Genomic DNA, 22,732 nt, shown 5'->3' with positions numbered 1-22,732 from the left:
TGCAAAGTGGAATTTCCCCACGGAGAACTGAGAAGAAAGTAGGAAAGATTTCAATTATCTATTGAAATGGGGCGGCCAGGATGCAGGGAGAAAACAGCAGAAGAGCTGATGAAGCAGGTGCTGGCTGAACTTTGGGGTCCAGACAGATATTTTGGTGGCGATGGTTGGGGAGGCTGTTGTAGATTCTGAATTTCGCTGTAAAGTGTCCACAGAACCCACCCAGGAGGGCTTTGCTGCCCACAGTTCCCATTACAAGATCGTTGGTCAAGGTACTCAGTATTTACTTGGGTTTAAAGCTAGAGCTTGCATTTTGCAAAAAGAATGATAAAGACCAAACATTTCCCGGTTTAAAGAGAGAAATGTGGCCAGCGGCAGGCATATGAGGTGGGGCTGGAGACAGTGGGGAGAAGGGAGGGGATGGAGGAGAGACGGTTCATCAAAGGAAGCCCTGCACCTGTGTCTTTGAAAGGTGGCCTCTGACCCCCTTTTCAAGCAAATAATGAAGCTGGATAATGATGGGGTGTTCGGAACCCACCTCCTTCTCCCTCTCAGTTCCTGCTCAGAGTCAGAATGCTGGACAACAAGCCCTAATGAAGGGAAAGTTTTCAATCCTTTGCTTTCAGTCTGTTTCCTTTTAGAGAAATCACTGCAAAGGAGAAACCACTAGGTCTAACAGTCATTTTGAAGGTTTTTTTTTTTTTTTTTTTGGTTTGTTTGTTTTGCTTTTGTTTGGCTCTGAGTATCTAGACTTCTTGAATCCCAGTTATAACCTGGTGTTTTGCACCAAGATTGGATCTGAGATCTCATTTCATTACCCAGCTGGCTGCCTGGGGCCAGGTGGCAACTCCCAGCCTCATGGGCCTCTTTTGCTGAGCTGTGTAAACTGGGACCATACTGCAGAACTTCATCGAGCACTGAGGTGGATTAAGCCATTAATAGTTTCAAATTTCTGCCTAATTTCTAGCCATCATTTGCACAGTTAAAACTCCTATGAGGGATTTTGGAAAAGAGGACAGTCCTCTTCCAGACAAACAGGGCCTTGGGACATATTTTTCTCATGTTGATGACTGCAATAAAATTTATGGTTGATTATTCAAAGGCTTCCTTCCAAACTGCATTCTTTGGAACTTTGAACTGTTTCATTTCACCTGAGTGTTCGCATCTGCAGGAGTTTTTCTTTGTGTGTAGCTCAGGGTGTCAGAAGAAAATCAGAACACATTTGTTTCCAGTGGATCCTTTATCTCTTCTGTAATAATATAACATCAACATACCTTCCCACGGATTTCCAAGTGACATGGTTATTTGTAAAGGAGCAGCGGTGCTCCTGGCCCTTCTGGAGTTATTTCCTAATTTCACTGGCCGTTCAATTTGGATGATTTCTGAAGTCGCGGGACACCCCTTTTCACCCTGCTGAAAGCTGAAGGGCTACGGCTACCAAATCATAATAATCCACCAGGATCTCAAGAACTCGGGGTTCAGCAGGTCAGTCAGAACATACGGTAGCCGGAGAGTAACGAAGGCCTTGGGAGAAAAGAAGACGGAAAAGATGAGCTTAGTTGAGTTGGATTAAACTCTGACCTGAAACCTTTCATCTGCTCTTTCTTGAAAACAATCCTTATGTAATTTATTCCCTTTCATAAGTTATTCACCATCCATTTCCTTCCCCTGACTGTTTCATTAACCTGGCCTGGCTGGCCTGCTTGTGCTCCTGGGCTGCTCAGGGGGAGACCCGGGGGTGGCCAGCCTGCCACCCCCCACGCGGCCCCACTTGGTCTCCAGGAACTTGCAGTGGGAAAGGCTTTGCTGTGTCAGCAGCCTGGCAGTTCCCACCTCTCCCCATGCCCTGTTCTCTCTCAGACTGTTGGGGCTGCAGAAACAGAGGTAATTTAGAATCGTGTATTCTGGAACCAGTTTATATCATCCACAAGCTCCTCATAATTTAATCAAATAAGTGAGTGATGTCATCTTCCCTGCCTCAGTCTCCCCATCTGTAGTGGGGATCCTAACACACTCTACCTCATAGCATTGTGGTGAGGATGAAACCGGGGTAGTGCACATGCACCAGTGCTCAGTGCGTGGTAAACTCTTGATACATTTAGTGACCATCCTTGCAGTCGGAACATCGTCTCCCAGCTTGTTACCCTCACTCTCTGGTTCTATTCATACTGCCAGGCATCTACATGGTAGGGACCTGCACTTAATTGCTCTGAAATGGGGCTGCAGGATCAGCTGATGAGATTCCGTGCTGCCTGCCCATATGGCGCACACCCCGGGCCACTCCAGAGGCCCGCTCTCAGGAGTGAGAACACTCTCTATTGCTGCCTCGCTAATTGTACAGTGACCAGGGCCTTTAATTTCTGTTAGTGGGAGAACCCAGATTTCACACTCCTGTCACTCTAGGGTGAAATTAGGGGTTTGGAGTTCCTGTTGTGGCTCAGAGGTTAGCAAACCTGACTAGTATCCATGAGGACACGGGTTCGATCCCTGCCCTTGCTCAGCGGGTTAAGGATCCAGTGTGGTGTAGATTGCAGACACGGCTCAGATCCCGTGTTGCTGTGGCTCTGGCATAGGCCGGCAGCTACAGCTCCATAGGCTGGCGGCTACAGCTCCGATTAGACCCCTAGCCTGGGAACCTTCCTATGCCATGGGTGCGGCCCTGAAAAGACAAAAAGACAAAAAAAAAAAAAAAAAAAAAAGAAAAGAAAAAAAAAGAAATTAGGAGTTTGTAAAAACACAACTAAGAGGGCACTCTTCAGACTGGAAGTTTGAGAATCTTCACAGAAAGAACTCGAAAGCAGAAGAAGGAAACCACTATCCCAAGTGAGACAGGAGACTCCAAATATCTCACTCCTCCCCTCTCCTTGTTCTTTCTTTGTACTCCTGCCAGTAAAAAAACAACAGGACAAACCAAAGCGTGACCAAAGGGAACAGTAAAGCAAGCACTAGATTTAGCAAATAAAGTCTTGCATGGGACCTATGCTCAAAAGCTGTCTCTGGTTTATCAGACCTTCCGATTCCACCGGGCACTGTCTTTGATCCATATCCCACCATTATGTACCTTGGTAGCCTCCCAGTTTTTTCATGGCTCACACAAAGGATAAGAGAGCCTGATGAAGTAGAAAATACGGAATGCAGCTGTGGATTAAAGCCCCATTAGATTTCTTTGGGGACAGAGTAGGCAAGAAAAGAAAACACCCAGCAGAGCCTGGATGGAGCAATAGAACTCAAAGCCCATGGAGTGCAAGCCTTGGTTTCTCACAGTTTAAAGGTTACATGGTTTGCGTTTCCAGCCCTTCCCTGTGCAACGCTGCTGTGCCAGAGGGACCTGTGCCTGCCTCGGCCTCCACTCCCTGGAGCTCCACAGATGAACCTCCAAGAGAAAGAACTCAGCATCACTTTCGAGAACTTCTGTTTGGCAATGAAGGGTAAACTCGGCTGTGTCAGGGTTCCCGTCCAGCTTTTCTCTTGTGTTTCTGAAAGATGGTAGGGTTCAAGCCCAAGTGCTGCCACCACAGAGGAAAGGAAATGATGAACCACCTAAAGAGCCTTCCTGACAACCCATCAGACAGGGGCATCTAGCTCCATCCAGACAAATGGTGGGCAACAAAGACAGCCTTCACTTTCTGCCTTCAGACCCATTCAATCTTAATTTTGCAAATCACCAAGCTCTAGAGACCTAGCTGGGATTGTTTTCTTTAATAAGTGGGTTCATTTTTGTACATTCCATTTCCCCCATGGCCTGCATTTTCTTCCAGTTTCCATGTACACCATCAAAGCTGGATTGTGTGCCTTGTACAATAATGAGGTATGAAATGAGAAAACCAGGGTGTGTTGGCAGGCCTGAGAGCAGATCAAAGCCAGGCTGGGAAAGGGCTCTGCAGAGCGGAATGGCCAAGAAGAGACCCACTGCTAAAATGTTCCAGAAAAGCACCCCAAATGTCCACACTGTCACCGCTCCTGTTATTTCCTATAATCCACAGGCACCATGGATAGAAGACTTGTCCTACTGACAACTAATAGAAACTCACATGTCCTAGCTCCCTGCACAATTAATTGCATGTTAGCTGCTATGAGTTCCCAGAGGGAAAGGAGAAACACACAGATGAGGAACTCATTTTCAAAAGCAAAGAAACAGAGTGCAAGTGACATGTCTCTGATTTATCCACTAAGCATTTTTTCAAGTGCCTCTTGCATGCCCAGCTCTTTGATTCTTGCCCTTATTCACTCAACAGATATATACTGAGCACCTACTATCTTATAGTTACTATTCTAGGCATGGGGTAGAGAGGAACAGTGTAAACGAAGTCCCTCTCTGTGGTGGGGGGAGGTGGGTAATAAACAAGTCAGGAAACAAGAGGGAAAATTTCAAAACCTGAGACGTCTTACAAAGAAATTGAAAGAGGGTGATTGGTCAGAGGGTACAGGGAGAGAGACTAATTTAGGTTGGGTGTTCAAGAAAGGCCTCGCCAAGGAGTGGCATTTGCACTGAGAAATGAAGGCTGAAAAGGAGGCAACCATTTGAGAGTATTCAGGGAAAGCAAAGATTAGGCAACATGGCCCTATTAACCTATAATTTAGTTAGAATCATCAAAAAATAATTAGTGACCAATGCAAAGCAAGAGGGATGATCTCTAAGTGCTAGAGGACTTTAGAAGAAAAACACCATTGGGGAGAAAAAGCTAGTTAAGGATACTTCCTTGACCTGGAATAGATTTGGGAAAGTGGAGTGAAGGCATAGAACTGAGCATGTGAGCAGTATTGATGTGAACTTAATCTCTCCGATGGGTACCAGGCAGCCCAGGGAGCAGGGGCCAAGCATGCTATTGACAGAGATAAGATGCTTAGGATAGAAAGGGACCTTCAGATACTCTTCTGTGGTCTGTGGACCAGCAGCATCAGCTTCACCTGGGAGCTCATTGGAAATGCAGCATCTTGGGCTGTATCCTAGATCCGTGGAATCAGAATCTGCATTTTAACAAGATGTCCAGATGACTTGGGTGCACAGTGGCCTCAGAACTGCTGCTCCAGCCCAGGCCTCTCATTGGAGGTGTGAGGAAAGACAGTTCACGCATCTGTGCATGAAGGAAAGAGAATTTTGCTTTTAACTCTTTGTTTCCAGTAGTGCACCCAAAGGCACACAGCATTTGTGGCCAAGTGTGTGTTTCTTAACAGCTCAGCTTTTTAGCTCAAATGGAGAGGAAATGAAAATGTGGTGGCTTTTGCATCCCTACGCATCCGTCTAGGAAACCAGTTTGGCGGAAATGAAGTGAATCCAGCTTTCTGAAAGATCAAGTTTACTCTACCCTGGGATGACTCCTTTGGATTCAGATCATTTACATTCAAGTAACTCTGCCTCTTCTAGTTATGTGATGTTACACATGTTTTTAGATACCTAAGGGTCTGGCTGTACTTGTATTGCCCGGCTCCTGTCTTTCAAGGTAGCTGTGGGGGAGCAAAGAGATGGTCGGGGCAGTTGGGGAGGTGGGTGTGGGGAAGAGGCCCTCTGGTCTCCAGCATTTCCACCACCCCCAAAGCACCCCTACACGAATGTCTAGAGGTAGAAACTGAGTCCTTGCCATGGAGATGGACCCCATCCCATCCTGTCACTAAGCCTACTCTGTATGGACATGGGGGAGCTGTCTCCATGGGGGTTGCTTGGGGTACAGGCGCTGAGGCCTTGCAGCGTTATTCAGCTGTCAGTGTTGTGATGCTGGCAAGGAACCCTGACAGAGGGATCATCGGGTGCTGGGCAGATGGAGGCCAAAAGCCACTATGGGGTTCGGGTGGGATCCAGTAGCCAGGGAGAGCTTCCCCAGCGTGTTCTGCGGTCCCTGGTGAGTCCCAGCTAGGTGAAGGGGGCCCCACACTCTCACCTTATCTTCTGAGCTTCCACACTCCTGCAATAATTGTGTTATGAAGGAGGCCTGGGTTCCCACAGTCTCACGCTTGGGCCATTGCAACCATCGTGTGGCTCCCAAAGTTTCTCTGCTGTTGAGGAATCTGGGTGCTGGGGGCCCCCGTAATGTCACACTGTTTGGGAATCTCCATTGCTGAGTTCCTGAACATGGAACTGTAGAATCTTAATGTTTGGGACTGATGAGCGTTAGAACTCAAATGACCCCAAGGAGGAAATAAGCTCTCATTTAAAGGGGGTGCGACCCAGTTTTTTTTTTTTTAATTAACACCTCCCTTTTAGATGATCCCATTGTAACAACTGTAATACATTTATATCCTTTCAGAGTATAAAGTCAGAGCAAAAGACACAACTGCCTACCTCCAAATGACCATCCCAAAGCACATAGATGTCTAACACATGACACCAAGAAATCAGCATCAAGAGAGTATTTTTATTCAATGAAACTCTTCTGATCTTATCAGAACCACAAAGATGTGTTACATGATTAAAATGGAATCAAAGTAACATTCATATACATTTTTTTTCTGAAGGAAAAAAGCACACAGCATTTTCCACACTAAATTTAGTTTTGAATTTCTCTAAAATCTGACTGACGGCAGTCTCAGCTGGCTTCTTTATCCCGAAGAAGACGGAAACCTTCATTACGTCAGGAAAGCATCACAAGTATTTATTTTCTAGTGAGAAAGATGCCAACGTGACTTCCTGACAGGCGAAGCAAAGCGATTACACAGCTCTTTCAGAGGTGCACTGTTGGTATGGTATATTGGAAAATGATATGCAGAAAAAGCAGAGATAATGCTTCCAAATAGTTCAGGTTTTTATTATTCTCCAAAAGGCACTTCCTCCAAGGATTAGGGTTTGGCTACAGAAAGGTCTGTAGAGCTCTGAATATTTATGGCAAACCGTTGAAGAGCTTAATACATTCAGCTCGCCAATGGGAAGTGGTGTTACAGATTTCCTGCCAGTTCCTCCCAGTCACATAACTTCTGGCTTTTGATGACATTAATATTAATGCAGTGATGGAAAACTTGTACTTCCTGGGAATTTGATGTCAATCAGTGTGACAGCTCTGCTTTTTTGTCCAAGGAAATGATGGTTTTCCCATTTACAGAGATAAGTACATTGTGATCAAGACTGAGATTTCAGGAGTTCCTGTTGTGGCTCAGTGGTTAACGAATCCGACTAGGAACCATGAGGTTGCGGGTTTGATCCCTGGCCTTGCTCAGTGAGTTAAGGATCTGGTGTTGCCGTGAGCTGTGGTGTAGGTCACAGACGTGGCTTGGATCTTGTGTTGCTGTGGCTCTGGCATAGGCCAGCGGCTACAGCTCCGATTCGACCCCTAGCCTGAGAACCTCCATATGCTGTGGGAGCAGCCCCAGAAAAGCCAAAAGAAAAAAAAAAAAAAGGCTATTTCATAACCTATCAGAGGAGAATTAGAAAAGATGGTCATTTCCAGCAGTCACAAAGAGCTTCCCCATCAGAATATATATTTAATGGCTTCCTTTCAAAGTCCCCCAACTCAGAGACCATTGACAGCTTCCCTTGTGCACAGTAAAAGAATGTCTCTAGGATTCTGCGAAGGTGAAGGGCACAGGTGAGCAGGCAGGCAGGGCAGGACTAGGAGTTACGCTTCTCAACGCAGAGGAAGTTACAGCTCCAAGGATTCCATCAGTGGAGCTAGCTCTCTGCTTTTCTGTGTCCATCTCTGCTCGCAAGCATGTAAAGACATCAAAAAGTCAGCTAGTCTTTCCATCTCTGAGCAAGACAGGGAGAGTGCTAAACCATGTCAAAATGATAATTTTTGTACCTTTTCTTGGGTGATCCTTCACCTCTCTGTGTGAGGTGGAAACTAACAATGTCCTATTTATTTAAAGGATGTGGCAAGTCAAACTAGATAATTTGATTCCCTCTTTGCTTTTGCTGCCATAAAAATCTCAAGGGCACATTGCATAACCTCTTGGACACAATACATATTAATGCAGTATTTAAATGATGAATGTTGAATAGTTGGTACTGAATGATGTGATTTGAAGAAAGCACCTGATGGCTTTTAAAGATTCCTCCCTGTCTTCTGGCCCCTGGTAGTCTCATGTAAAGCTGTGGAAACTGGGGAGAGGTTGTTTCTGTAATGTTCTCTAGGCCAGTGTTCTGGAAACACCGGTTGTAGTAAAATTACAGTGTCCCCAAACAGAAACCAGAGGGTGTGGTTTTATACTGCTCTGGCCTTTGCCCTCACTTGGATTGGATTCTCAAACTTCTTCAGGAGATGGGATGTTTGAAAATTTCAGAGCCGTCCTTGGAACCTTCTGAGATACCAAGTCAAATAAATTCATGTGTGATTTTCAGGTGCATCACAAACCATCTACTATTAGATTCTTACATCAAACTATAGTAGGCATCAAATATTTAAGGAATCCTTTTGGAAGGAAACCTTAAGACTGTGCACCTTTGTCTGATAACAGTTTTTCCCCTAAAAATTTGAAAAGAGTACCATCATTTATTTGAGCCATGGGACACTTTGGCCTAGTTACAAACACCAGTGTTCTCTAGGAATATGATTTTTAAAACATGGGCTTAGCTGTCATGACAGTGAGATAACTAAGAATCTGTGTCTTCAGCTATTATTTTTGCTTTGGCCACTTAGCACAGTGACCCCCAGGACCACCCTGCAAACACGTAGGTACCTCTATCTTATTCTTCTGTTCTGGTCTCCTTCAGCAACACTGCTTTTCAGGTTTCTCTAGCTCATTAACTACCTTGTTTCTCTGGACAATACCCTAGAGGTATCCGTTGGCACGTTTCCCCAGTTGCATCTATTTTTTCCCCAGTGCGTTGTCTTTATCCTGGCAAATCCTTTGCTCTCATTTCTCTATCCTTTCTTGTGTCTGTGACACCTGCCTCCTTTGTTCTGTCACACTGTTAGTTAGGGTAGTGTTTACTCCCTTCGCCTGATCATTAGTGAAACTCCCAGAAGGTTCAGGATCACCAAGGGGATGTCTCTTCTGGTTATTGGTACACAAAACCTCCCGGTCCTCAGAGGAACAAGTTCCTGGGGGGCATGGGTTGTTTGAAGACTGAGAAAGGGTGTAATCTACTCTGCGTCCATCTTCCACGAAACATCTCTCTCTGTAAATCAGGTACTAAGCTCACGTCGAATGCTAATGCCTCTCTCCACTGCCGTCTGCAGGATTGCATTGGGGTGTTCACTCCAGAGAGGAGCTAATGCTTTGTCATCACAGCACTGCACAAGTAGGAGGCGGATGGTGGGGGATGAACTGTTTGTACAGCCCTTCAGGAGACTTTCCGAGGGTCTTTCTTCCACCCCCGGCTCTTGTGGGGCCTTTGGGCCGAGGTTCTCAGCTTCCGGAAGGAAGCCTTTCTTCAGCCCCCTTTTCTTCCTGTCGGCAGCCCCCAGTGACACTTTTACCTTCTCCTCTTTGTCGGGATCCACTGCCATCCATCCATCCATACATCCATCCTCCTGAGGATTTTTCTCTCCCCAAACTCATTCTCAGAATGGGGTGTTGCACCACCATATTTGAGAGTCTTGCTGTCAATCACCTGGGCCACGAGCCTGTTTAATCTAAATAATACACCTGGAGAATTTACACAGATTTACAGAATCTTACAAACTGATGAGACTGTAGGTGGAAGTCTCCTTGGGTTTGTTGCAGGTGTTTTATTTCTGGGAGTGTGGTTCGCCCACCTGCTCCTCCTGGCCTGTCCTTAGTGAAGGCTGCAGAAGTCCATTCTTTTTTTTTTTTTTTAAGTTTTATTGAAGTATAGTTGGTTTACAACATTGTGTTAATTTCTGCCATACAGCAAAGTGACTCAGTTTTATATATAATATATATATTATGTATATATAATATGTATATTCTTTTTTACATTCTCTTCCATGATGTTTTGTCACAGGATGTTGGCTCTAGTTCCCTGAACGCGACAGCAGGTCCATTCTTTGTCTCAGCCTCTCTTCCCAGCACTGTGGACCTGATGAGTCAGGCCAGAGCCTTAGGTGCAGGCTGGTCTAAAAATCTGTGTCCTTGGCATCTCGGAGACCTTCTGCATCGGAAAGGTGGTCCTGTCCTTTGCCTGGACCGCGGATTCCTCCTCTTCTACTTCTCACTCACTTACTCACTACTGTCTCTGCTCTGCGCCTGTGTCAGCTGTTTTAAGATTTCAGGCAAACTGTCCCCTCCTTCAACCAGAAAGTAAGCTCAGTGAGAGTGGCTACTGGGTCTTGGTGCACTGCTGTGTCCCTAACACCAAAGAAAGTGACTGGGAGTACCAGTCTCGTGTACCTTCCATGTATCAGACAGTGAGTGGATCTGTGGGCAAAAGGGAAGTGTACAAAAATGACATGGAAGGATTAGACAGCACCCCATTAGCCAGGGCACCTACATAGGTACAAAAAGTGGAAGGAGGGTCTAATACTTGAACAACTGCAGGAACACACCATGTTTCTGTATGTAGAGACTCAGTACTGTAAAGATGCCACATATTCTCCTAGTATAATGCCATTCCAGTAAAAATCTGTCTGGGTTGTTCTTTTTAACATATGAACATTATTCTAGAGACATGGAAACATATTTCCAGAGTTCCCGTCATGGCTCGGCGGAAACAAATCTGACTAGCATCCATGAGGACACAGGTTCGAGCCCTGATCTCGCTCAGTGGGTTAAGGATCCAGCATTGCCATGAGCTGTGGTGTAGGTCACAGACACAGCTCAGATTCCAGGTTGCTGTGGCTGTGGCGTAGACCGGCAGCTACAGCTCCGACTTGACCCCTAGCCCGGGAACCTCCATGTGCCAAGGGTGTGGCTAAAAAAAAAAAAAAAAGGAAACATATTTCCACTTAAAACTTGTATGTTGATAACATCTGTAGCAGCATTATTCATAGTAGCTAAAAAGCTTGTCAATGGAAAAGGCCCATCAGCTCGTCAGTGGAAAAGGTGGTGCCTCCATAGAGTGGGTGGTGCTCAGCAGTAGAAAGGCAGGAAGTCGTTTGCTGACAGGCTGCAACACTGATGCTGCAGAAACATCCTGCTCAGCGAAAGGAACCAGATGCAAAAGATCAGATATTGGAATCTATCACTCTGTGTATATGAAAAGTCTAGGGAAACAAATCTGTGGAGACAGAAGGTAGATTTGTGGCTTTCTAGGGCTGCAGGTGGAATGGAGGAATGATTGCAAATAGGTTCGAGGTTTCTTTTGAGGGTGATAGAAATGTTGCACAATTCTGTAAATATACTTAAAAACACCTAAAATGGAGGAATTTTTATGTAAATTATGTCTCCATAAAGCAAAATGGAAATTCTGAAGTTTTTATGTAAGAGTAGGGAGGTATGAGGAGCCAAGGCACTTTTGAAAGGGAAAAAAAAAAAAAAAAAAAAAAGCAGTAACGGGACACTAATTATTTCCTTTGGGAAAAGTTTTAGAAGAAAAATTTCTGGATTAAAGGATATACGCAAAATGAATGATAACAGTAATTGAATACCATGCATACCTATTGATAATAAATAAACAAGCATGCCTCAAAACTTCACACCTTAAATAAGAGGTAATTTAAAATAGTGGCTCAGTTTCAATCCCTGGCCTGAGAACTTCCATATGCCATGGGTGTGGCCATAACATCAAAAAATAAAATAAACATATTAGAGTAGAAAGTAAAATGGAAAATTATAAAATGTTTAGAAGAAAACAAGAAAAAAAAAACCTGTGGGACATATTTGGGCTTGGCGAAGGGCTTTTAAACATGCATAATCCATACCAGAAAACAAAAATCAATAAATTGGACCTCATCAAAATTAAACTCTTTTGCTCTGTGAAAGGCCGGTCCTGCTAAGAGTATGTAAAATAAGGTATAGGCTGAGAGAAAATATTTGTAAACTATGCATCTGACAGAGGACTCATATCTATAATATATAAAGAACTCTCAGTACTCAATAGTTAAAAAAACAAATAATCCACTTGGAAAATTGGCACTAGACATGAACAGATATTTTATCAGAGAGGAAGTTTGGCTGACAAATAAGCCCACAAAAAGATGTTCATTATCACTAGCTGTTAGGAAAATGCTAATGAAGAATATGATGAGCTATCACTACTTTTCTACTAGAAAAACTGAAATTTTAAAAAAGAGAGAACGACAATATCAGATGCTTGTGATGGTGAGGAGAATCGGGGTCTCCATACACTGCTTCTATGACTGTCAAATAGGATAGTCACTCTTAAAATTATTTAGTAGCTTTGTCTTTTTGGTTTTTTTTTTTTTTTTTCCATTTCTTGGGCCACTCCCTTGGCACATGGAGGTTCCCAGGCTAGGGGTCGAATCGGAGCTGTAGCCGCCAGCCTATGCCAGAGCCACAGCAATGCGAGATCCGAGCCGTATCTGTGATCTACACCACAGCTCATGGCAACGCCGGATCCCTAACCCACTGAGCAAGGCCAGGGATCGAACCCGAAACCTCATGGTTCCTGGTCAGATTTGTTAACCACTGCGCAACGGCAGGAACTCCAAAATTATTTAGTAGCTTAAAAAAAAAAAAAACTTATATACTCTTACCATAGGACCCAGCATTCATAAGTCTGGGCATTTATCCCAGAGAAATAAAAACTTATATCCACACAAAATCCTATACTTGATTGTTTACAGCAGCTTTATATTTAATGTCCAAAGATTGGGAACAACAAAATGTCCCTCACTAGGTGCCTGGCCTATAGACCTGTACATCCACACCATGGCCGAAACCGCTCAGCAATGAAAAGGAACAAACTTCATACCTGCAACAACTTGAATGGGTCTCCAGGGCATGATGCTGAGAGAAAAAGGCCAATCTCAAGAAGTTCCTATTGTGTAATCCATTTCTGCAACGCTCTCTAAATGCCAGTATTGTAGAGATGGAAAGCAGATTGGTGGCTGTCAAGGGTTATGGATGGTGGTGGGGAGGGAGGGGGCTGCGTGTAACTATAAGTGGTAGAACAGCAGAGACCTTGTGGTGATGGATTAAGTTTTGCTACTTCATTGCATTAATGCAACTCTCTATATACATTACACCAATGTCACAATCCTGGTTTGGTATTGTACTAGAGTTATGTAGGACATAACCCCTGGGAAATACCCAGTGGAAGGTACATGAGACCTCTCTGAACTATCTTTGCAACTTCCTGTGAATCTATAATTATTTTAAAATAAAAAGTTTAGAAAATTGGTAAAGGAAAAAAGATGTGCAGATACAAATGCGTCATAAAATTATAATTAGAATAAATGATTAAAGTTCTAATTAAAAGAATATAAACAATTTAAAATACATAGATGGATAAATCAATGAAAGATTTGTAACATGTCAAAAATGATATTTTTGTGAGAAGGTCAAGAATTTTAATAAATTCCTCTAGGTTAGCTATTAAGTTAAAAAAATGAAAAGTCAGGTCCCTGCTTTTCACTGTACTCCAGAATGAATTCCAGATGGATTAAACATTTAAAAGTAAAAAAAATTAGACCATTAAAAAAGTAAAGAAGGAGTTCCCATTGTGGTGCAGTGGAAATAAATCTTTCTGGTATACACAAGGATGTGGATTTGATCCCTGGCCTCGCTCGGTGGGTCAGGGATCTGACGTTGCGCTGAGCTGTGGTGTGGGTTGCAGAAGCAGCTTGGATCCCTAGTTCCTATGGCTGTGGTGTGGGCTGGCAGCTGTACCTCCAGTTCAACCCCTAGCCTGGGAACTTCCATATGCCACAGGTGTGGCCAAAAAAAAAAAAAAAAAAAAAGCTAAAGTGATTGAATATGTATTATATTGAATATGTATTATATCACAGGGTGGTGAGACTCCTTCTAACCAGGAATCAAGGGGCAAAGTCATAAAGAAAAAAATTGACAGTTTGCGCTACATAAAAGTTTTAACATTTCAATTAATGAATATCAGAAAGAAAATTCAAAATGGTCACCAAAGAGTTGTTATCCTTGACATGTAAAAATGTTTCCAGCATCTAAAAAAGATCTTAGTTAGAATAAGGGATAAAAAGAGCTCCCGTGTGGCACAGTGGAAACAAATTCAACTAGTATCCCTGAGGATGTGGTTTCGATCTTTGGCCCCACTCAGTGGGTTAAGGATCCAGCGTTGCCATGAGCTGTGGTGTAGGTCACAGATGCGGCTTGTATCTGGTGTGGCTGTGGCTGTGGCATAGGCTGGCAGCTATAGCTCAGATTCGACCCCTAGCCTGGGAACTTCCATGTGCCACAGGTGAGGCCCTAAAAAAAAAAAAAAAAAGAATAAGGGATAAAGGTTAAAAACAGGCAGTTTATAAAATCAGAAATTCAATATCACAGAAAAAGGATGATTACTTTCACAAGTAAAAAAAGCAAGTTTAAGAATATAATTTTAATCTTACAATTAATAATTAATTGTATTTTAGTACAATTGTCCTTTTTTCTAAAAGAAAATATTCACTGTTGCTAAGACTTTAGGAAAATATGGTTTTTTGGTGTGTGTGTAATGTACTCTGCATACTCTGACACATTTCACTTTTAGGGATTTAACCTACTACTGATGATAATAAGACCAACAAATAGCTGTCGTCCATGTGGCACTTACCACATGCAGGCACTTTTCTAATCGCTATACATGTTTTAACTTGTCTCATCCTCACAACACTGAGGTGGGTTTTGAAGGTGGGAAAAACTGGGGTTGGTAGAGACGGAGTCATTTCCTCAAGGTCACACAGCGATGATGAGGTAGAGGCAGGATTTGATCGGGGGAAAATTTGAACCGGCAGTCAAGCTCTAGACAACATGTTATTAACCACTGAACTGTACACCCTTTATTCCTATGGAAATAATTAGAGATATATGCAAAGATGCATGCACATGGATGTCCGACACTATTTTCTTTACAATGGTGAAACCTAGAACACTATTGAAAAGTAAAAAACTGGTTAGCTCATTAAGAGGCCGCATCTACCCCTTGCATTGAAAATCAGCATCTGGGAGTTCCCATTGTGGCTCAGTGGTTAATGAATCCAACTAGGAACCAAGAGGTTGCGGGTTCGATCCCTGACCCTGCTCAGTGGGTTAAGCCACGTTGCTGTGGCTCTGGCGTAGGCCAGTGGCTACAGCTCCAATTCGACCCCTAGCCTGGGAACCTCCATATGCTGTGGGAGCAGCCCAAGAAATGCCAAAAAGACAAAAAATTAACATCTGTTAGAAATGATGCTGTCGAGTTGGGCTGGCAAGCTTTTTCTGTCAAGGGCCAGGTAGTGAGGACGTTGGCCTTGCTGACCATATGGTGGCTGTCAGTTCTCCAGTCTGCTTTTGCAGTACAGACAGCGTGGGGACCAGTGAGTGGGCCTGTGCTGCCATGAGACTCAGGATGATGTCTGAGAAAGCTTTTATGTCATTGATGAAGGGACACCTACAAGCCTGGGGATGCTATCCAGACTGCTCAGAATGCAGAGCTGAAAAAGAGCCTCAGTTCTCAGTACATCCCTGAGTCAGTGCCTTGGTCCCACCCTGTACATGAGAAATGAGCCCCCTCTTATGATTAAGCCATTAATTTATTTGGATTTTTGTAACATGCATCCAAAAGCCTTCCTTAACTCATCCAAAGTGAAAGGGAAACTAAACGTTTACAGTTTTGCTTCAGATGAGCCCTGACTTCTGAAAAGTCTAGTTTTTGATTTGATGGAGCCCAGAATGAGGGACAGTATGGAGAAACACATAAAAATGGTACGGCACTCATCCTGTCAGTGAAGGGACTTCATGAGGAATTTTTTTTCACTTCTTTCTTTGGGTATTTTTCTTAGGAAACATTTCCAAAGTGATCATGGATGCCTTTTGTTTTTACAGTAAAAAAGAAAACATAATAATAATAAGAACAGTGCTTGTAAAGGAATTCTTGAACTTCAAGATATGAAATGTCAAACCAAATTACAAATGAAGGAATGGACACAGTGATAGGACTGGAGAACAGATGAGTGGTTTCCAGAGGTTAGAGATGGTGAGGAGTGGAGGTGGGTGTGGTTAAAAGAAGTAACATAAAGGAACCTCATGGTGATGGTGGAGTTAAGTATCTTGATTGTTGTGGTGGTTGCATGAAACCACAGACGTGACAGAACTCACAGCCATGCGCTCGCACTCACACACACACACACACACACACACACACACACACACACACACACACTTAACTGGTGAACTCTATGGACTGTACCAACATTACTTTCCTGACTCTGATATTGTTATATGGTGATGCAAGACATTGACATTGGGAGAAGCTAGATGAAGGGTTCATAGGATCTCTCTATATATTTCTTTGCAACTTCCTGTGAGTTTGTAATTACTTCAAAATAAAAAGGATTTTAAAAACCAAAAAAAAAAAAAAAAAAGAATGAAGAAGAAATGGAGGTACATGAAACTTTGTAGTTTAGCCAAAGTCATTTTGGGATTCTGAAGCTAGGAATGAGGCAAAGCTTACTTATCCTGTGCATAGAACTTATTCCTGAGTTCTAGCAAAAAGCATTTTTCTAGAAGTAAGTTCTAGCTAGTGTCACTATTACCCCTTGAAAGCAAGTTAGGAAGCAGATTAGGCTAAAAGTATCACTTATCTGTCAATGGTCAGTGCTTTGCTTGTCTAGGCTCAGGGCTAGGAGGTTCTCAGAACTATGCTGCATCTGATGTTAATTGTCCTTACTTTCTAAAAGCCACCTGGATTATTTCTGGGAATAGACAGAGTTACTTTTTCTTTTAAAAATTTAAAATTCTTGGCTTCATAGTGAAAGGCTAGAAAAAAATATATCACTGTACAAACAATCTGAGTACCACATAGGATGGCATGGAAGTTAGAAATAACATTCAACTGTGTAATCTATTAAGGTAAAGTTTTGAGACAGTGATGATTTCATCTCTATATACATTTTATTTAAGTATTTTATAGTCCTCTTGATTCTATGGAATCCTATACAAGGTTTGTTTTCTTTTAATCATAGGTGTTTTTTCCTGTTGATTCCTTCTATGATTTGGCATTCGTCAAGCCAGTGGTCCTCCTATAACTGTGATTTTAAAGGAGATGCAAAGCTGAGTACTTGCCTTAGGACACTTTGCCTAAATTTTCCCCCTCCTCCTCCCTTTTCTGTCTCTTTCAAAAGTGCCTCCAATCAGTCTACCAACATGGCACACCTACTTGGGTGTGCATGTCTTTCCTTCAATCTATTGCACTGAAGTTAGGCTCCAGGAAGATTCTTGAGAAGGAACATGATTCTCTGGTTCCCAAAGCACAAAATACATTAAGTTCCTTGCTTGTCTTGGGTAAAAACTTTAAAGTAGGAGAATACAGGGATCCCCTCTAACATCTATAGCCTTCCTGGCTTTACCCCATGATTCTAAAATAGGAAAGGTAATAACTTAAAATCCTCTCTCTCATCCACTTGGGTATGGCCCCTTATGACTTCCTTGGTGTCATCCAACAAACTTAACTGATCAATTAACTGATATTAATGCGAAAACATCTGTACGTGGCTCCTGACAGACTTCCTAGAGTCCTCCTGGAGATAGCATCCCTGCCCCTCCTCCTTCAGATATCAAGCCCCAAGTCACTCAGCTAGTCAAGGGTGAGCAGAGGTGGGGTCAGGTGGGTAGGGAACTTATTTTAAATGTTGGCAGACACATCCTGGCCAGTGGGTCTAAAGAGCTATTTGAATTTTCAGCAAAAAAATGCAGTATTCGGAAGGGTGCCAGATGGATGATGAGGTGGTCCTCGGAGCCACAGGAGCGATACTGCATGAATAATAGGTGCTCTATTATTCCTCCTCTTTCTGTCAGCAGAAACATCACTTGTTAGGACAATACAATCAAGTAAGAATTCTCAGCATTTGTCAACTGCAGAGACCTCACACATCTAGGTTGATTTTCAAGACAACTCTGCCAATGGACTTTTATTAATTATTTCCATTGTACCCATGGAGAAATCGAGGCAGCATTTTGCAGAAAAAAAGATGAGTCACAGAGTGAGAATTAACCCAGGCAACAGTCTCTATATTTCTTCCCTCTGAGTTGGCTACAAAAATACCGTTTATGAATTGTGTGAAATGATTATAGCACCGAGACCACCAGTTCAGTCAGCACACAGCACCTATGGTGTAGCCCCGTTGATTTTTCACTGACTGGAGGCAGCTCTGAGGCAGCAATTGGAAAGGTGAAAAGTCACCACTTCCATTACGCATCTCTAGGGCTACCTGCTGAAAGCAAAACGACTGAAAGCTTCTTCTTCTGGCTTTGCTTGGAAATTCTCCCTCCTCCCAGGCTCTGAGCCTTCGCCAGAGGAGCTCTTCCTTCTCTGCTTAGGAATCTCAGAGCAGACATGGGCATGCCATGTTTCCTGAATGAGTTGCCTAAGATCCAAAAGGTTATTTTAAATAAAAATATACACCCAAACTCATTAAAATAATGGCAGAGAAAAGTAGGGCAGAAGGCAATGACTGATGATGGAGAATGGCTGTTACCATGGCAATAACAGTGGGCGGGGCTAATTCTGGCCCTTCAATGTTTGCTTTAAACCTTTGGTTCTCTCATGCTGGGGGGCATCAGAATTGCCTGGAGGACTTGTTAGAACACAGGGATCTGGCCCCACCTCTAACGTGCTACTGTAGTTAAGTCTGGAGTGGGACCTTAAAATTTGCATTTCTGATAAGTTTCCAGGTCTAGCCTGAGGGCCAGGTCTGTTTCGCCACCTGTTTGGGGAGGGCCTGCAAGCTAATAATTGGTTCTTAGACGTGAACCATAGCAATTGATTACATGAGAGGAGACACTGACTTTGAATCCTAATTCAGCAAAACACTGTCTCCTGCAAAAAGAATTACATTCTTTTTGCTAGTAGATCTGTATTACCAAAAAGGTATACTCAATATTATAGTCTGAATTTCATCAAGAAAACTGGGAAATTTTTATTTCCTCCCTTGTTACATAAGTACCCACATAATATCCTCAATTTTGCCTCTTGGCCCACAAAGCTTAAAATATTTGCTCTCCAGCACTTTACAGAAAATGTCGCAGATCCACGGTCTAATAGATGCTGTGGATCTGGGGATGACTTTGAGAACCACTGCTCTACACTGATTAGCTGACTGCCCCTTCTGTCCCCTGCTCAGCTGGTCTGTCCTGTCCCACGGTGTCCGGAGACACACTCCTCAGTGTTTATTGTTCCACGCCAGGCAGGGAGTCTGCAGAATCCAACACAGTGTGGCAGATGCCTCAGCATTTCTTTAGAAAAGTAGAGAAAAGGGATTTGAGAAAATATAGTGGTTACTTCTCCACAAAATTTTAAGGGAGGAGAAGTTTGTTTTGGAGGCTGTCCCAGCCTCTTCCCCCGAGATTTGTCTCCTTGACATCCCAAGAGTTTGGTACCCTGGGGGGTTTCTGATGGTTCAACATCTCTAACCTCAGCTCTCCACGTGCACCTCCCCCTCCCCTACACCCACCCCAACCCACACCTGCAGCTCTGTCATCCCCTCCCTAGCTAAGTGCTGGGTACATTGTGTGAAGAGAAAGCCTTCCGAATTTATGAATCTGTGATTCACCTCAAATATTGGGGGCACGTATGCTTGCTCCCTTTGTTGTTTCATATGAAATTGTATGTTGCAATATTATTTGGAAATTATCGCCCTGAAAACTGTCCATGTCTTAAAAAAAAACTGTTGACCTTTTCTTGCCTCCACTGTCCATGTCTGCTGTCAGTAGCAGATTCTCGGTATTAAAAACTGCTGAAGGTGAAGTTTTCTTTTGCAGCTTGTCTTGGAGGAGAACCACCTGGCTTCTGCCTGGGTACTGGAAATTGGAATATTCTCACTCAGAAAAGCTCTGCCATCTTGGTTCTTCTAGCCAATGACTAAGTCAGCCCAGGTCTTCTTCCAGCCTCTTCCCGGGGCTCAGACTGCAGAAGCCCCAGGGAAGCAGAGCAATTGCACAACAGGATGGAGGTGGCTTCTGCTGTTGTGTTTAGCATGTGCCATGGCAGAAAATTACTCGCTGCTTTTCCTTTTTAAATTCAGACCCATGACTTGGAAGCTCCTGGCTATTATGAAGGCTGGGTGAGAGCAAGCAAGGGCAGCGGTTAAGAGTTCTAGAGTCAGAGGACCTAAATCTGAGATCTCACTTTGTCACTAACCCTGTGAGCTTGGGCACAAGGCACGGCTGCTCTTCACAGCAGCTCCTCATCTGTGCAATGGTGTGATAATCACAGCTGCTCAGAGGTGACGGTCAGGATCAAAATAGGTAACGTGCAGGGTTTGTAGACAGCACCTGGCACGTGGCTTAGAGGGCTCCATAAATTGCAGCTTTGGTGTAGGTTTATGTAAGGAGCTGTATTAATCAGAGTTGATCATTTATGCATCTGTGTCCCCCACTAAACCCATCCATCAAGCCATTGACTTGATGAATATTTTTGAAGCTCTGTTATAATCCAGGCACTCACTTGGCTTCTGGGTGTAAGCAGGCCAGCTGAAGCCCCCGCCCTCTCAGAGCTACATTTTAGTGGATGGTGGGTTCTCAGAGATGGAGATCCCACCCCCGTATCTCCATCTAGAGCCCAGCATAGCACTTAACCCAGAAAAGATGCTTTAAAAGTGTTTATTAATGATTGACTGCCTGGGTAATTGACACTTCTGAAAAATAAAAAGTCACCTGTGGTTAGGCCTCCTGCCAGCTTGTCCTGGGAGTGGGCCACCCCTTGGAGCAGCCTGTTTGAGACGTGCTGTTGGACAGAGATCAGAGCTGGGCATCCTCGGAGCCCTGGCTCAGCCTTGCTCTGGGGGCCGTGCCAGGGACTCTCTGCCTAGCAAGCACAGAGGGGAAGTGATGGCCCCTGGAGGCATGGCCGTCATTCAGACAACGGTCTTCATGTTAATTGCAGGATGTAATTCTGAACTGAATTCCAAGTGGCAGCCACACACAGACTATTTTCCTGCATAACTTGATGCTCTTTTCCTTGCCATGGTGCATCGGACTAACTATTCGGCTGTCACTGAGTCCTGGGAAAGGAAATGCTGTGTGAGGCTGCCTTGCATGGTGAAAGGGAGAGAAAGCTTTCAGATTATGGAGCAGTTAATTAAAGAACAATCATGAAAATGTTCCTGATAATTCACATCAAGCAGCTACTCCTGCTCCCTTATTATTTCGGATAATATTCATGATTATTGTTTAATTTGTTTTTAATATGGATATACAGTTTTATGTAATCCTTTCGTAATTGTGAAGCAGTGAGAGGTCCAGGTGCTCTGAAATACTTCTTTATTCGATTATCCAATTTTTAGAAGAATCCTGTTATGTAATTAACTGAGATTATGAACACAGACATACACAATCTGTCTCTTAATTGCATGTAAATATAACCATAAACATATCTGATGGAATTTTTAAGCTTCACAGCAAAAGCTACGTTGCCATCTCTGTGTGAGTCTAGGCTAATGGGTCCATGGTCCCTCTTAGGGGAAATCCACTAACAGTCAATAAATATATCTTGGGCAGTTACCTTACACAAAGTAAGGAATTGGAATTTGGGGACCAGGTATCCAAAATATTTATAAAGGTTTGTCCTTGATCTCTAGGCACTTTTAATTTGGTTTGGAAAATAAGATGATGGCATAGAATGAAAACTAATAATATAAGGCGATACATGTTGAATGGCAAATGAAAAAATAAAAAATAATTGCTGTAGAAGTTCACAGGAGAAGGAGGTCTCCAAGGGTCACAGTGGTTGTGAAAGCTTTGCCCCCTTTATCTTGTCCACTTCCTGAAAGTTTGCACCATGAAATAGGACAGCAGGTTGAATATATTCCTTTGCTACTCAAAAGTGTAAGTTGAGAGCCAGCAGCTTTAGCTACATCTGCAAGTTGGTCAGAAATGCAGAATCTGAGCACTGCCCCCGACTCTGAATCAGAATCTGCCTTTTAACAAGAACCCCTGGGGATTCACAGAACATAAGGTTCTTAAGGATATAACTTGCAGATCGATAAATAATTTTCTTTTTACCTGAGGGAAAATTAGACTCATGTTTACTAATCTCAATCTCACCCCCCTAAAAAAAAAGAAATGGAAGGAAATCATTCATTCAGCAAATCTCTGTATAACTTCTGTGTGCTAGATACTTGGTATTTGTTCAGGTTACACTCTAAGTATACATAGGTACCCCCAGATAGTTTGGGGTATCCATTAATTCTGGTGATGGCGAAAGGCTCCAAGGTCTAAAAACCAAATATTTTCTTTTTTTTTTTTGTCTTTTTGCTATTTCTTGGGCCGCTCCCGCGGCATATGGAGGTTCCCAGGCTAGGGGTTGAATCGGAGCTGTAGCCACTGGCCTACGCCAGAGCCACAGCAACTCGGGATCCGAGCCTCGTCTGCAACCTACACCACAGCTCACGGCAACGCCGGATCCTTAACCCACTGAGCAAGGGCAGGGACCGAACCCGCAACCTCATGGTTCCTAGTCGGATTTGTTAACCACTGCGCCATGACGGGAACTCCCCAAATATTTTCTTAACCCTCAGGGATATTCTCTCACCAACTAGCAAAGCTGGGTCACCCCAAGAAGTAGGGTAAGGTAAGTTAGTTAGAAACTCCTGCGGGCAAAGAGTGGTGCCTGAGGAAGGAGGGACCCTAACACAGGAGACGGTGCTATAGCAAACACCACTTTGTATTGGGTTTCCTCCTGTGCTAAAGACTATATCCAATGGCCTGCTTGACATTTCAACGTCTGTGTCGAACAGGCATCTCAGTGATAAACATCCAAAGAGAATCCTTAATGTTCTCTCACAAACCTGTTTTCCCT

The 22,732-nt window shown here is 43.5% G+C and overlaps 2 long non-coding RNA genes across 7 annotated transcripts in view; one reads left to right on the top strand and one right to left on the bottom strand.

Annotated features, from left to right (window-relative positions):
* Positions 1–22,732, top strand: part of LOC102164613 (uncharacterized) — a 139,319-nt gene that overhangs the window by 57,716 nt on the left and 58,871 nt on the right. The gene's annotated exons all lie outside the window — the stretch shown is intronic.
* Positions 1,219–22,732, bottom strand: part of LOC102161139 (uncharacterized) — a 263,087-nt gene continuing 241,573 nt past the window's right edge. Inside the window, exon 4 of the long non-coding RNA XR_014807665.1 lies at positions 1,219–1,521. This is a non-coding gene — a long non-coding RNA (uncharacterized LOC102161139). The remainder of the gene's footprint in view (positions 1,522–22,732) is intronic.

Source organism: Sus scrofa, chromosome 6, assembly GCF_054392235.1.
Source record: "Sus scrofa isolate SSC_HxYL_T2T_F1_AM1 chromosome 6, Sscrofa_HxYL_maternal_Yorkshire_Landrace_v2.0, whole genome shotgun sequence".
NCBI classification, from domain to species: domain Eukaryota; kingdom Metazoa; phylum Chordata; class Mammalia; order Artiodactyla; family Suidae; genus Sus; species Sus scrofa.
This window is presented reverse-complemented; position numbering and strand designations above follow the sequence as displayed.